The following is a 13079-nucleotide window of genomic DNA, read 5'->3' on the forward strand; positions in this document are numbered from 1 at the left end:
CAGTGTCTCTGGATAAAGGTGAACTACAACTTCCATATTCCAAGGTCAATTACAACAATGTCCATTCAGCGATGCCCGGGTTATTTGAAAAAGGCATTGTTTGTTTTTGAGAGTTAGGTCATGTCTTCGTCATTGGCTGGGTTCAGTGTTCTCCGAGTACAAGTGAACTACAACTCCCATATGCCAAGGGCAATCACCCCCAAAACCTGCCAGTATTCATAGTTGGCCATGTTGGGTCTGTGTGCCAAGTTTGTAGCAGGTCCGACATCGGCTGGGTTCAGTGCTCTCTGGATAAAGAACTACAACTCCATATGCCAAGGTCAGTCACCCCCAAACCCTTGGGCACATGCTCCCTGCACCGCCCCCCTTTCCCTGCAAACTTGCCAACACCGGGAAAGGGACGCTCTCCCGCATTGGCAAACGCACGGGGAAGAGGGCTTGTGCCGAGCGCACTTACAGCATCGGCCCTCTTCCTCTGCATGCAAGCGGGTGGGGAAGAGTGCCGGTGGCGGGGGCGCGTTCCCTCCACTGTCCCCTGGGTGCGTGCTCCCTCCACCAGCAAATGCAAATGCTCGGGGGACAAGGCCACCACTGGGGTGCTTCCTGTCCATGGGCGTGATATCGAGCTCTTTTGTGGGGCTCTCCCAGCGGGGGAGATCCCTGAAGACCGCTAAAGGGGTCTTTTGACCTCGGTGAGCAGCCAGCAAGAGCCAATCCAAAGCGCAAAATATTAAAAATTAATCTCACCCGAGGCTGAAGAGGTGTTCAGTGACCGAAGCGTTTATTTCTGCGATTCAGCTGAAAAGGATGCGATTGCAGTGATCATTCACATACAAGCATACAGCATAAAGATTTTCCGGCATTTTTATACAGTCAGAACAAAGGAAAAACAGTTTGAAAATCCCGCCCGCCTTCTGCTGGCCGGCTTCGCCCTGATTGGCTGGCCCCGGAACAGCTGGGAGGAGGCTTGGCTGCACGTCCCACCTCTCGACCAATCAGCGAGCGTTGCCGCCTCTACGGGGCCAATCGGCGCCTTCCTAGCGCCTCCGAAGATGGTCCAATCAGCAGCCAGGAGGCGGGACGAAGTTTGACAGCTCAGGGGAAATGGGATGCCCAGGGGGCATCCGCCAGCTATTACTGAGCCTTTGTTCTCATCGGCGGGGTGGCAGACAAGGGGGACAATGAGTTTTCTGGGGGATGATTGGATTTGGGAGGAAATATGAAAAGGTGAAAGAAGGAGCTATCGGTGGCATTCGGACCTCGGAGCCTTGTAAACAAAGGGCCTCGCAAACAAAGGGGTCTTGTGTACAAGGGGGATCAACAAATACCAAAAATTTGAGTTAATCAATCTTTCTTCCTGAGTTTTGTTGACCCATCCCTTATCTTGTTGTCTGCTCTGAAAATAAGCTTTGAGACGGAATCAATCACGGGCCCATGCAAATGTAAATATGGACTGTTTTGGGAGGACAAAGGATTTCCTCGCTGTCGCAGTAATCCTTGGGTCACATTCCTTTTGGGGCAAAAGGGTCAGAGAGGAAAAGCGGGGAGAGGAAACCAAAGTACATTTCATTCATTACATACATTTCATATGTTACATACATTTCATATGGCAAATCCCATCCCCATCCCCAGCGAAAATTTATTAATAAAAATATTCAGTCACTTTATTATTGAAAGAAATTCACAGACTCCTGGCAAAGGCACACGGAAGTGGAGGCTGCTTGTGAATCAGAGTGAGCCTGAGTTGAAGGTTTACGTCCAAAACGTGGCTGAAAATAGTCCGGGATGTGGGGCAGAAAGTCAATAGGAGAGGGCAAACAAGAGAGTCCAAGGGGGGGTTTCCGGGTTGCGATCTGTGGAGCAATGTCCTTTGGGAAACTACATTTCCCTGATCAGGGGCCAGGGTCCATGCCTGGCCGCCTTTCCAGGACTCCTGCGGGTGGCCGCAGTGGGTCCCTGGCTGTTGGATCCAAGCGGGAGCGAGCGCTGCCAAAAAGAAGCGGAAAGCCTGGCCGGTTTGACAATCAGCTGTTTCTCTGCAAGATAAAATACTTAAAACAAAACTATTTTTTCCCGGGCGAAGGAGCCCAAAACGAGAAAAGGGAAATGACAGTTAGTCTTGGAATTAGTTGTAGAAAAATATAAAATTGGAACAGCGGCGATCCGCCATCTTAGGTGTTTTCGTGGATAAGGGGGTCTGAAATGGCAGTTTCCATATCCGCGATCTAGGCGAACGCAGATTCGGGGTCCGGGGGGCACCCGAAGGCGCCTCCCGTGGGCTCACGGCTCTCCGGAGCCCAAAAAAGGTTTATTGCAATGTTATTTGGTTTGAGTCAAGAAAGGATACAAAAGTAGCATGTGGAAAGATATAAAGTTGCAAGATTCAAGTACTTTTATTGGGGGAAGGATACAAAGTAAAGGGAAGGGGAAGGCTAGGTGAAACTGCAGGCATTCCTGGTTTTTGAGCTAGCTGCTGGGGCGCATTTCATCTGTTGGTCCCAAAAGCTTGGTCCAAGAACTGCGGAACTCTCTGCTGCAGCTCACACCAATGTGAAGGCGGGGCTCCCCGCCGCGCTCGGGCTCAGGCGCACTGTGCGACTGTGGGCCTCTCCCGGAGGCTGGGCTCTCACCCCTCTGGGGACAGGCAAGGAGTCCCTCCTCTCAGCTGTGCCTCCAAGCAGCGGGAGAGAGTCCAGTGATGTGGATGTAGAGCTGAAGCGACTGGAGGTACTGCAAATCCCACCATCTGTTCCACATCCTCCCCCAAACCCCTCAAGTATTTTGTGGAGCTCAGAATGCTCTTTTATTGCAAGTGAACTATAAATCCAGACAAGTGCAACTCCCAAATGTCAGGTTCTATTTTCCCCAAACTCCACCAGTGTTCAGATTTGGGCATATTGAGTATTTGTGCCAAGTTTGGTCCAGATCCACAGTCGTTTGGGTTCACAGTGCTCTCCAGATGGAGGTGGGCTCCCGATGTAGGTGGGGGTGGGTTTCCTAACCCCCTCCAGTATTTTCTCGTCGTCATGGGGGTTCTGTGTGCCAAGTTTGCTCCAGGTCGGTAATTCGTGGGAGGTCTCAGCGGTCTGTGGAAGTCAGAGCTGAACCAGTTGAAGGTCCTGGCAATCCCATTCTCAGCTGTCCATACTCCCCAAACATATTGTTTTTGTGATTAATCACTATGCTTTAAGTATGTTCAATTTGCAACAATGAAAATGCATCCTGCATAACCGATATTTACATTATGATTCAGAACAGTAGCAGTTATGAAGTTTGTTGTTGTTTATTCATTCAGTCGCTTCCGACTCTTCGTGACCTCATGGACCACCAGCCCACGCCAGAGCTCCCTGTCGGCCGTCACCACCCCCAGGGTCTCCTTCAGAGTCAAGCCAGTCCCTTCAAGGATGCCATCCATCCGCCTCGCCCTTGGTCGGCCCCTCTTCCTTTTTCCTTCCATTTCCCCCAGCATGGCCGATGGTAATTTTGTCACCGCCAATTGTGTTTAAGTGCAGGCCAAGGTCTTGAGGCACTGCACCCAGTGTGCTGATCACCACTGGGACCCCCTTTACTGGCTTGTGCCAGGGTCTTTGCAGTTCGATCTTCAAATCCTCATATTGTGTCAGCTTTTCCAGTTGTTTCTCTTCAATCCGGCTGTCGCCTGGGATGACAACATCGACAATCCATACTTTGTTTTTTAACACGATCGTGAGGTCAGGGGTATTGTGCTCCAAAACTCTGTCTGAATCCGGAAGTCCCAGAGTACCTTGACGTGTCCATTCTCTGTAACTTTTTCCGGCTTGTGAGCTCACCAGTTCTTTGTTGCGGGCAGATGGTGGTATTTAAGGCCTTAAAGAGCCTTAAAGAGCCAGACTCGGGAGTCTGTCCAAAAGAAACAGTTTAATGAATCAAACAAAAGGACTCAGAGACACTTACTTCAGTGCCTCTGGACAAAACTCAAAAGCAGCTGTAAAGATTAGCTCAAAAAAAAAACAAACTTAGGAAATAATCCGGATTAAACAGTTTTCCCCGGGAACTCCCCATGGAGAGAGAGCCTTCTTTCGGCAGTTTTCTCTTCTGCTCTGGATTGTGCTGTTATGAGGATGGCAAAGGCTGGATGGCCCTCTGTCGAGGGGGCTTTGATTGTGCCTTCCTTGCATGGAGGCGGAAGAAGGGGGTTGGGCTGGGAGGCCTGGGCTGGGGGGAGGGGGGGGGGTTCCTATTACTTTTACTATTAGGATGGCAAAGGTTGGGATCTTCTCCTGAAATGCTGTCAGTGTGTGTGTGTGTGGTCCAATGTCTTCCCATTCCTGAGAGAGAGAGAGAGAGAGAGAGAGAGAGAGAGAGAGAGAGGCATGCCATAGACCAGGGCCCTCAAACTAAGGCCCGGGGGCCAGATGCGGGGGCCCTCCAAGGTCATTTAGCCGGCCCTCGCTCAGGGTCAACCTCAGTCTGAAAAGACTTGAAGGCCCATCACAACAACAAGGACAACGACGACAACAACAACAGCAACCCTATCTCATGAGCCAAAAGCAAGCCCACACTTCCCATTGAGATACTAATAAGTTTGTTGCTCATTCGTTCAGTCGTCTCCGAGTCTTCGTGACCAGAGCTCCCTGTCGGCCGTCACCACCCTCAGGGTCTCCTTCAAGGTCAGCCCAGTCACTTCAAGGATGCCATCCATCCATCTTGCCCTTGGTTTACACTTGTTTAAATTGTTCTTCACTTTAATTATTGTACTGTTTTCAAGTGTCTTTTGCACTACAGATAAGAGATGTGCAGAGTGCGCATGGGGATTCATTCGTGGTTGGTTTTCCAAACTACAACCGGGCCCTCCCACAGCCTGAGGGGCTTCGGCCAGCTGGCCCTCTGCTCACAAAGTGTGCGTGCCCTTCTGCCACAGAACAGGGACACGCCCACGCCCACGGCCCCCTCCGCTCTCCTTCCCGCCTCCATTCAGCCACCCCCCCCTTGGCCGCCCCCTCCTCCGGAAGTGAGCAGCTCAGAGGAAGCCCCTCTAGGAGCGCAGTCCTCTCCTCTCCTCTCCCGGGACTTCCGCCCGGGCCAGACATGGCGGACGCAGGCAGGCAGGCGCCCAAAGAGGGGCGGGGCTTGGCGGTATAGGCGGAGGGAACGGGGGCCCGAGAGGGACAAAGAGAGAGCGAGAGCGAGAGAGAGGACGCCAGGCGAGTCTTTCCGTGGTTGGTTCATCGCATCGCTGTGTTACTGTTTCCTCAGGAGCCTCTGTGTGTGGATCGGGGGGGGGGGGGGGCTGCCTGCGGGGATCCTTCTCTCCGCGCGTGTTCTGGGTGTGTTTTGGAGTATTCCTGCCAAGAGACGGAGGGAGGGAGGGAGGGAGGGAGGGCGGGAAGGGCGGAGGGGGAGGCGGTCCCAGGCCGGATGCCAAGGGGGGGGGGGTGGAGCCGGCCGAGGGAACGCCCCCACACACACACACCCTCCCCCCCCCCCCCGTGTCGGGGCTCAGTCCCGGCGCCGGCAGTGATGGCCTCCCTCGCCCTGGGCCAGGGTCTCTCCACCCGCCGCCCCCCTCCTGCGGGACCCCTGAATGCGGAAGCCCCTCCTCCTCCTCCTCCTCCCCCTCCTCCTCCTGTGGTGCCCACCCCCCCCCCCCCCAACCACAGCATCATTTATTCTTGTTGTGACTTCATCCCTGTAATTCTGCCCATGACATGGATCATCGTGTGAATGCCTGATAGGCAGGGTGTGTTTTCATTCACAGAACCCAATTTGGCACAAATGCCCAATATTGTTATTATTATTATTAGTATTATTATTAACTTTATTTGTCCCCCGCTGGCATCTCCCGAAGGACTCAATGCGGCTTACACAGGCCAAGGCCTCAACAACACAACATAACAATACAACACCTAAAGCAAATTAAAAAACAGTTAAAGCAATATAGAATCCTAGAATCAAAGAGTTGGGAGAGACCCCCTCCTGGGCCATCATCCAGTCCAACCGCATTCTGCCAAGAAGCAGGAATATTGCATTCAAATCACCCCTGACAGATGGCCACCCAGCCTCTGCTTAAAATCTTCCAAAGAAGGAGCCTCCACCACACTCCCTCCGGGGCAGAGAGTTCCACTGCTGAACGGCTCTCTACCATAGTCAGGAAGTTCTTCCTCGTGTTCAGATGGAATCTCCTCTCTTGTAGTTTGAAGCCATTGTTCCATTGCGTCCTCGTCTCCAGGGAAGCAGAAAACAAGCTTGCTCCCTCCTCCTCCTCCCTGTGGCTTCCTCTCACATATTTATTATACATGGCCCTCATCATGTCTCCTCTCAGCCTTCTCTTCTTCAGGCTGAACATGCCCAGCTCCTTAAGCCGCTCCTCATGGGGCTTGTTCTCCAGACCCTTGATCATTTGATTCGCCCTCTTCCTCTGGACCCATTCCAGCTTAGGGTCAATATCTCTCTTCAGTTGTGATGCCCAGAATTGGACACAATGTGATTCCAGGTAAAGTGGTCTAACCAAGGCAGAATAGAGCATGGGGAGCATGACTTCCTTACATCTAGACACTAGGCTCCTATTGTCTTATTAAACAACAAGGAATGGACAATACACCAAGACACAATAAAACTGGGCCGGGCCAGAGTAATGGGTACAGGGTTAAAAGTGCTGGTGTGGCAGGTGGTATGTAAGGATTATGGGGCGAGTGCAGAGTGCAGCAATCTCAATTCTACTAAAGTGCTTCAGGGACTTGTTGTTGGAGTTTTCCTCTTCTGGGAAGGCGCATCAGAACAGCCAGGTCTTCAAGTTCTTCCTAAAGACTGCCAGCGAAGGGGCCTGTCTAATGTCTTTGGGGAGGGTGTTCCAGAGTCGGGGGGCCACCACAGAAAAGGCCCTGTCTCGTGTCCACACCAGACGTGCCTGCGACGCTGGCGGAATCACGAGCAGGGCCTCTCCAGATGAACGAAGTGAGTGCGTGGGTTCATAAACGGAGATGCGGTCACGCAGGTAGGGTGGTCCCAAATTTGAAACCACCAAGCATACGCCCAAATTTGAATACCGGTGGGGTTGTGGGGGGGGGGGTGGTGATTTTGTCATTTGGGAGTTGTAGTTGCTGGGATTTATGGTTCATTTAAATTAAGAGAGCATTCTGAACTCCACCAACGATGCAAATGACCCAGACCTGGCACACAGGACTCCCATGCCCAACAGAAAACATGGGAGCTGTAGTTCACCCACATCCAGAGAGCGCTGTGGACTCAAACAATGATGGATGAGGACCAAACTTGGCATGAATACTCCATATGCCCAACTAAGAACACGGATGGAGCTTGAGGGAATAGACCTTGGCATTTGGGACCTGTAGTTGCTGGGATTTATACTTCGCCTGCAATCAAAGAGCATTCTGAAGCCCACCAATGATACAGTTGGGCCAAACTTCCCACACAGAACCCCCATGATGAGCAGAATATACTGTGTTTTCTGGTGGTCTTTGGCGACCCCTCTGACACCCCCTCGTGACCCCCCCCCAGGGTCCTGACCCCCAGGTTGAGAAACACTGCCGTACACGCTTCAGGGCCAAAGGGCCTCCCTCTTCCCTGGCCGCTATCTTAAGGTACCCCACCGTTCTCTGATGTCCCCCCAATAAATATAAACCGTGTTGAGTGCTGCTGCCGCCGTGCAAAGCAAAGGAAGGAATGCGCCAGGCGGGGGCGGTCCGGGTCTCTTGGCTGCCTTTTCTGTTCCTTCAAAGAAGAGGCGAGAAAGGAGAGAGAGACTTGGCGTAACGTAAAACAGTCGCTCTTGGTTGATGGGCTTCCTTTGTATAACAAAAGCGCGGTGGTTCCAGAAGTCTAGATGCTTGGTGGTTGCAAATGAGGTCAATGTTCTTTCATGAAGACGTTACAAAACAATGCAATGGAGGGGACGTGGTTTTAAAAAGGGAATTTTCAGAGATCCTCCCAATGCTCTTATGTCCTGATTCACTGCCGTATTGGCCTAGTTCTGCAGGAGGCCTCCGTTCACAGAAAATGCGGATTGTTTGAGAAATCAGCGCTCCAAAGAAGAAGGGACTCTCCAAGGAGAACAGCCCAGCTGGACAAAGCCAGCTAGCACGTGGCTAGTCAGAACCCCCCAGTCGCTCTGGAGCCATGTTTGCAAGAGACTAACAGAGAAGAAGACTGACCTTGAAGGAGCTGAGGGTGGTGACGGCCGACAGGGAGCTCTGGCGTGGACTGGTCCATGAGGTCACGAAGAGTCAGAGACGACTGAACGAATGAACAACAACAACAGAGAAGATACAGTCACGGTCAGAGAACTATAGTTGTGTCATAGTTGTGCCATTGTTAGGATCCCACGTGTGCTATCATGTCAATCAAAATCATAAACAACAAATAAACCACTGTATAGCTAACTTAGACCAATGAAATGATTTGTCTTTGGGAATCGATGAGAAGGTATATTCCATTTACTATGAATGCTCTGCAGCCCCCTCGGGAGTGGCGACAAACCCTTGGGTGGCATCCCCGTGTGCTTGTTTGTCGTTATTGCTATGGCCACGCAATAAATAGTTATTTGCAGTTTAAAAGATTCCACTTCCGTGGTGTCCATCCTTGCCCTCCCCATTGGAAAGGGGGATATGATAGCCATGTATAAATATGTGAAGGGAAGTCATAGGGAGGAGGAGGGAGGGAGCTTGTTTTCTGCTTCCCTGGAGACTAGGACGCAATGGAGCCATGGCTTCAAACTTCAAGAGATGAGATTCCATCTGAACATTAGGAAGAACTTCCTGACTGTAAGGAGAGCCGTTCAGCAGTGGAACTCTCTGCCCTGGAGTGTGGTGGAGGCTCCTTCCTTGGAAGCTTTGAAACAGGCCGGATGGCCATCTGTCGGGGATGCTTTGAATGCAGTTTTCCTGCTTCTTGGCAGAATGGGGTTGGACTGGATGATGGCCCATGAGGTCTCTTCCAACTCTCGGATTCTATGAAAAGTGGCCTTCAGATTTGCATAAATGTAGTTATAATGAAATGAGCATTTCTAAGGAGTGAATGTGTGAATGCATGGAGAGGAGCAGAAGAAACAGGCTTGGAGAATGCAACATGGAGTTCACGCAAAGCATGATGTGGGTCGGATTTGGCAGACGAAGAGAGGAAGCAGTAAGGCAAAGCTGAACAACAATGGACAATGAGGTGTGCAGCCAAGCATGTAAGGCATGTGTAAGGAGGTGCCTCATAAGTCTTACTTAGTCGATCCCTCGTTCTCCGAGTAGGATTGTCTTCTGGCGGTGGGTCAGGAGGTGGCTGTGGAGCCCTCTTCTTGACCTGCATCTTCTCCCACAGTGAGGGCACCGGTTTCCAGGTGGAAGGCGGTCCCGGTCGGGGTTGGCTTGACGCGCCTTCCTCTTGGCACCTTTCTCTCTTTCACCCTCCAATCGTGCCTCCTCAAATTCGACAGCACTGCTGGACACAGCTGACCTCCAGCTGGAACACTCAAGGCTTCCCAGTTCTCAGTGTCTATGCCAGAGTTTTTAAGGTTGGCTTTGGGCCCATCTTTCAATCTCTTTTCCTGTCCTGCAACAGTCCGTTTTCCATTCATGAGTTCGGAGTAGAGCAACTGCTTTGGGAGGAGATGGTAGTCGGGCATCTGGATAACATGGTGGTCCAGCAGTTGATGGTGGAGGACCATGACTTCAATGCTGGTGGTCTTCGCTTCCTCCAGCACGCTGACATTTCCCTGCCTGTCTTCCCAAGAGATTTGCAGGATTTTCTGGAGGCAGCGCTGATGGAATTGTTCCAGGAGTTACGTATGATGTCTGTAGACAGTCCACATCTCGCAGGCGTAGAGCAGGGTTGGAAGGACAATAGCTTTATACATAAGCACCTTGACATCCTTACAGATGTCCCGGTCCTCAAACACTCTCTGCTTCATTCGGGAAAATGCTGCACTTGCAGAGCTCAGGCGGTGTTGTATTTCAGAGTCAATGTTGACTTTGGTGGAGAGGTGGCTGCCAAGGTGGCAGAAATGGTCAACATTTTCTAATGTTACGCCATTAAGCTGCATTTCTGGCATTGGAGAGGGGTTGGCTGGTGAGTGCTGGAAGAGCACTTTGGTTTTCTCGATGTTCAGGGAGAGGCCGAACTTCTCGTGTGCTTCTGCGAAAGTGTTCAGAGTGGGGCAATTGATTTTTTGGTCCTTCAGGAGTGTGGTTCCACCTGATGAGCGTAGAGGCTGTATGCCATGGTTTCTTGGTCCATAGATGACCTTTGTGGCTTTGAAGAATCCCTGAGCATCATGGGTATCTGCCAGGTGTTGGATTTCTTCGGCCTTCTTTGTCCACCAGATATTCTTGAGTTCTCTTGTCCTTCTTTCAACCTCAGCTTTTGTGCTGGCGTAGATCTTTTTCTTAGCAGCACAGTTGATGTCTCTCTGACATGTTTGGAAGGCTTTCCTTTTCTTGTCAATTAGCTGTTGGATCTCGTTGCATGCTTCCTGATCCGCAGCAACGGGAACGTCCACACCTTTTCGGAGAAAACTGATCACCTTCGCTGGGGAAGGCCTGTGTGTGTGGGAATATGTGTGAATGTTTGGAATGTGTACACGAGGGCTGTCTCTTGATGCGATTCTGATGAGATTCTATGGTGATGGTATTTCAATAAATGTAACATGAATAGTGTCAAAACCAAATTTGGTCTCTGAAGTGTCTCATTGATCTAAGCTGCCTTACTATTCCTTGAGAACTCTGCTCAAAAGAACTTTTGGCGTTCATAACACATTTAGCACATCACTGAAGTAAATTATCCAGAATGAATCATTGACTCTGTTCTGTTACTTAAACCACATTTGGGATTGATCCAATAAATTCAGTGTGACCCTCTAAGATAGGAAATGGTTCCCCTTCCTTCCTTCCTTCCTTCCTCCCTTCCTTCCTTCCTTCCTTCCTTCCTTCCGCCCTTATTTGGCCTTCCTTATCTCACTCCCCCTGTCCTTTTCTTCTATCCATTTTATTATCATCATCCTTTCCTTTCTTCTGTCCTTCCTACATACTTCCTTAAACCCGTCTGTCTTTCTCTCCCTCATTCCTTCCTAACTTCTTTTCTTCCTTCCTTCGCTGTCATGTGTTTATTGAATCATCTTTGAACCTTTGTCTCTTATGTTCCCTCAGAACATCTGAATCTGTTCCTTGTTCATGAATCTCTGGTGGCCTTTCAAGGCTTCTGTGTACATCCTTGAGACACTTCATGCCTCTATTTCTTGGTATTTCCATTGTCAACATGATCCCTCTATGGGAAAGAGGATAATGTTGGAGGCAAAGGAGGTTTAGGGCTTCATGTTTAACCTTTTGCTTCTTCTTTCTTGAATCATAGATGGAGGCTCTATGGTGTCACCCCTTCCATGATGAGAAACAAACCCACTTCCAGCAGGAATGGAAGAACTTGGAAACTAAAGTGTAGTAAAGAAACCAATCCAATAGGAAAAGGAAATCATTTCAAGGCGAATTCTTAAACTCAATTTAGATCAGAAAGGGAAAACAAGAGTCAAGTGTCCATATTGCAATTATATGAACATAACACTACTGACATGGAAGAGAAAGCATATAAATGTATTGAATGTGGAAAGAGCTTTAAACAGCAAGGAAATCTGAAGACACATCAAAGGACTCACACTGGGGAGAAACCCTATAAATGCCTGGAGTGTGGACAGAGCTTCACTCATAGTGGAAATCTACGTACACATCAAAGAACTCACACTGGGGAGAAACCCTATACATGCCTGGAGTGTGGAAAGAGCTTCACTCATAGTGGAAATCTACAATTACATCAAAGAACTCACACTGGGGAAAAACCCTATACATGCTTGGAGTGTGGACAGAGCTTCACTCGGAGTGGAACTCTACATTCACATCAAAGAACTCACACTGGGGAGAAACCCTATAAATGCCTGGAGTGTGGACAGAGCTTCACTCGGAGTGGGCATCTGCGTTCACATCAAAGAACTCACACTGGGGAGAAACCCTATACATGCCTGGAGTGTGGAAAGAGCTTCACTGAGAGTGGAGACCTACGCTCACATCAAAGGACGCATACTGGGGAAAAGCGCTATACATGCTTGGAGTGTGGACAGAGCTTCACTCATAGTGGAAATCTACATTTACATCGAAGAACTCACACTGGGGAGAAACCCTATACATGCTTGGAGTGTGGACAGAGCTTCACTCAGAAAGGACATCTACGTTCACACCAAAGGACTCACACTGGGGAGAAACCCTATACATGTCTGGAGTGCGGAAGGAGCTTCACTCAGCGTGGAGACCTATGCTCACATCAAAGGACTCACACTGGGGAAAAACCCTATACATGCTTGGAGTGTGGACAGAGCTTCACTCAGAGTGGACATCTACATTTACATCATAGGACTCACACGGGGGAGAAACCATATACATGCCTGGAGTGTGGAAAGAGCTTCGTTCAGAGTGGAGAGCTACTCTCACATCAAAGAACTCACACTGGGGAAAAACCATATAAATGCTTGGATTGTGGACAGGGCTTCACTCATAGTGGAAATCTACATTCACATCAAAGAACTCACACTGGGGAGAAACCCTATACATGCTTGGAATGTGGACAGAGCTTCACTCGGAGTGAAAATCTACGCTCACATCATAGGACTCACACTGGGGAGAAACCCTATCCATGCCTGGAGTGTGGAAAGAGCTTCATAGAATCATAGAATCAAAGAGTTGGAAGAGACCTCATGGGCCATCCAGTCCAACCCCCTGCCAAGAAGCAGGAATATTGCATTCAAATCACCCCTGACAGATGGCCATCCAGCCTCTGTTTAAAAGCTTCCAAAGAAGGAGCCTCCACCACACTCCGGGGCAGAGAGTTCCACTGCTGAACGGCTCTCACAGTCAGGAAGTTCTTCCTAATGTTCAGATGGAATCTCCTTTCTTGTAGTTTGAAGCCATTGTTCCGTGTCCTAGTCTCCAAGGAAGCAGAAAACAAGCTAGCTCCCTCCTCCCTGTGGCTTCCTCTCACATATTTATACATGGCTATCATATCTCCTCTCAGCCTTCTCTTCTTCAGGCTAAACATGCCCAGTTCCCTAAGCCGCTCCT

General features: G+C 50.0%; 1 pseudogene; it reads left to right on the plus strand.

Annotated features, from left to right (window-relative positions):
- The first annotated feature begins 11324 nt into the window (after window positions 1-11324).
- LOC132766255 (zinc finger protein 214-like) lies at window positions 11325-12716 on the plus strand (annotated as a pseudogene).
- Window positions 12717-13079: the final 363 nt, after the last annotated feature.

The sequence above is a fragment of the Anolis sagrei genome, chromosome 2 (genome assembly GCF_037176765.1).
Source record: "Anolis sagrei isolate rAnoSag1 chromosome 2, rAnoSag1.mat, whole genome shotgun sequence".
NCBI classification, from domain to species: Eukaryota; Metazoa; Chordata; class Lepidosauria; order Squamata; family Dactyloidae; genus Anolis; species Anolis sagrei.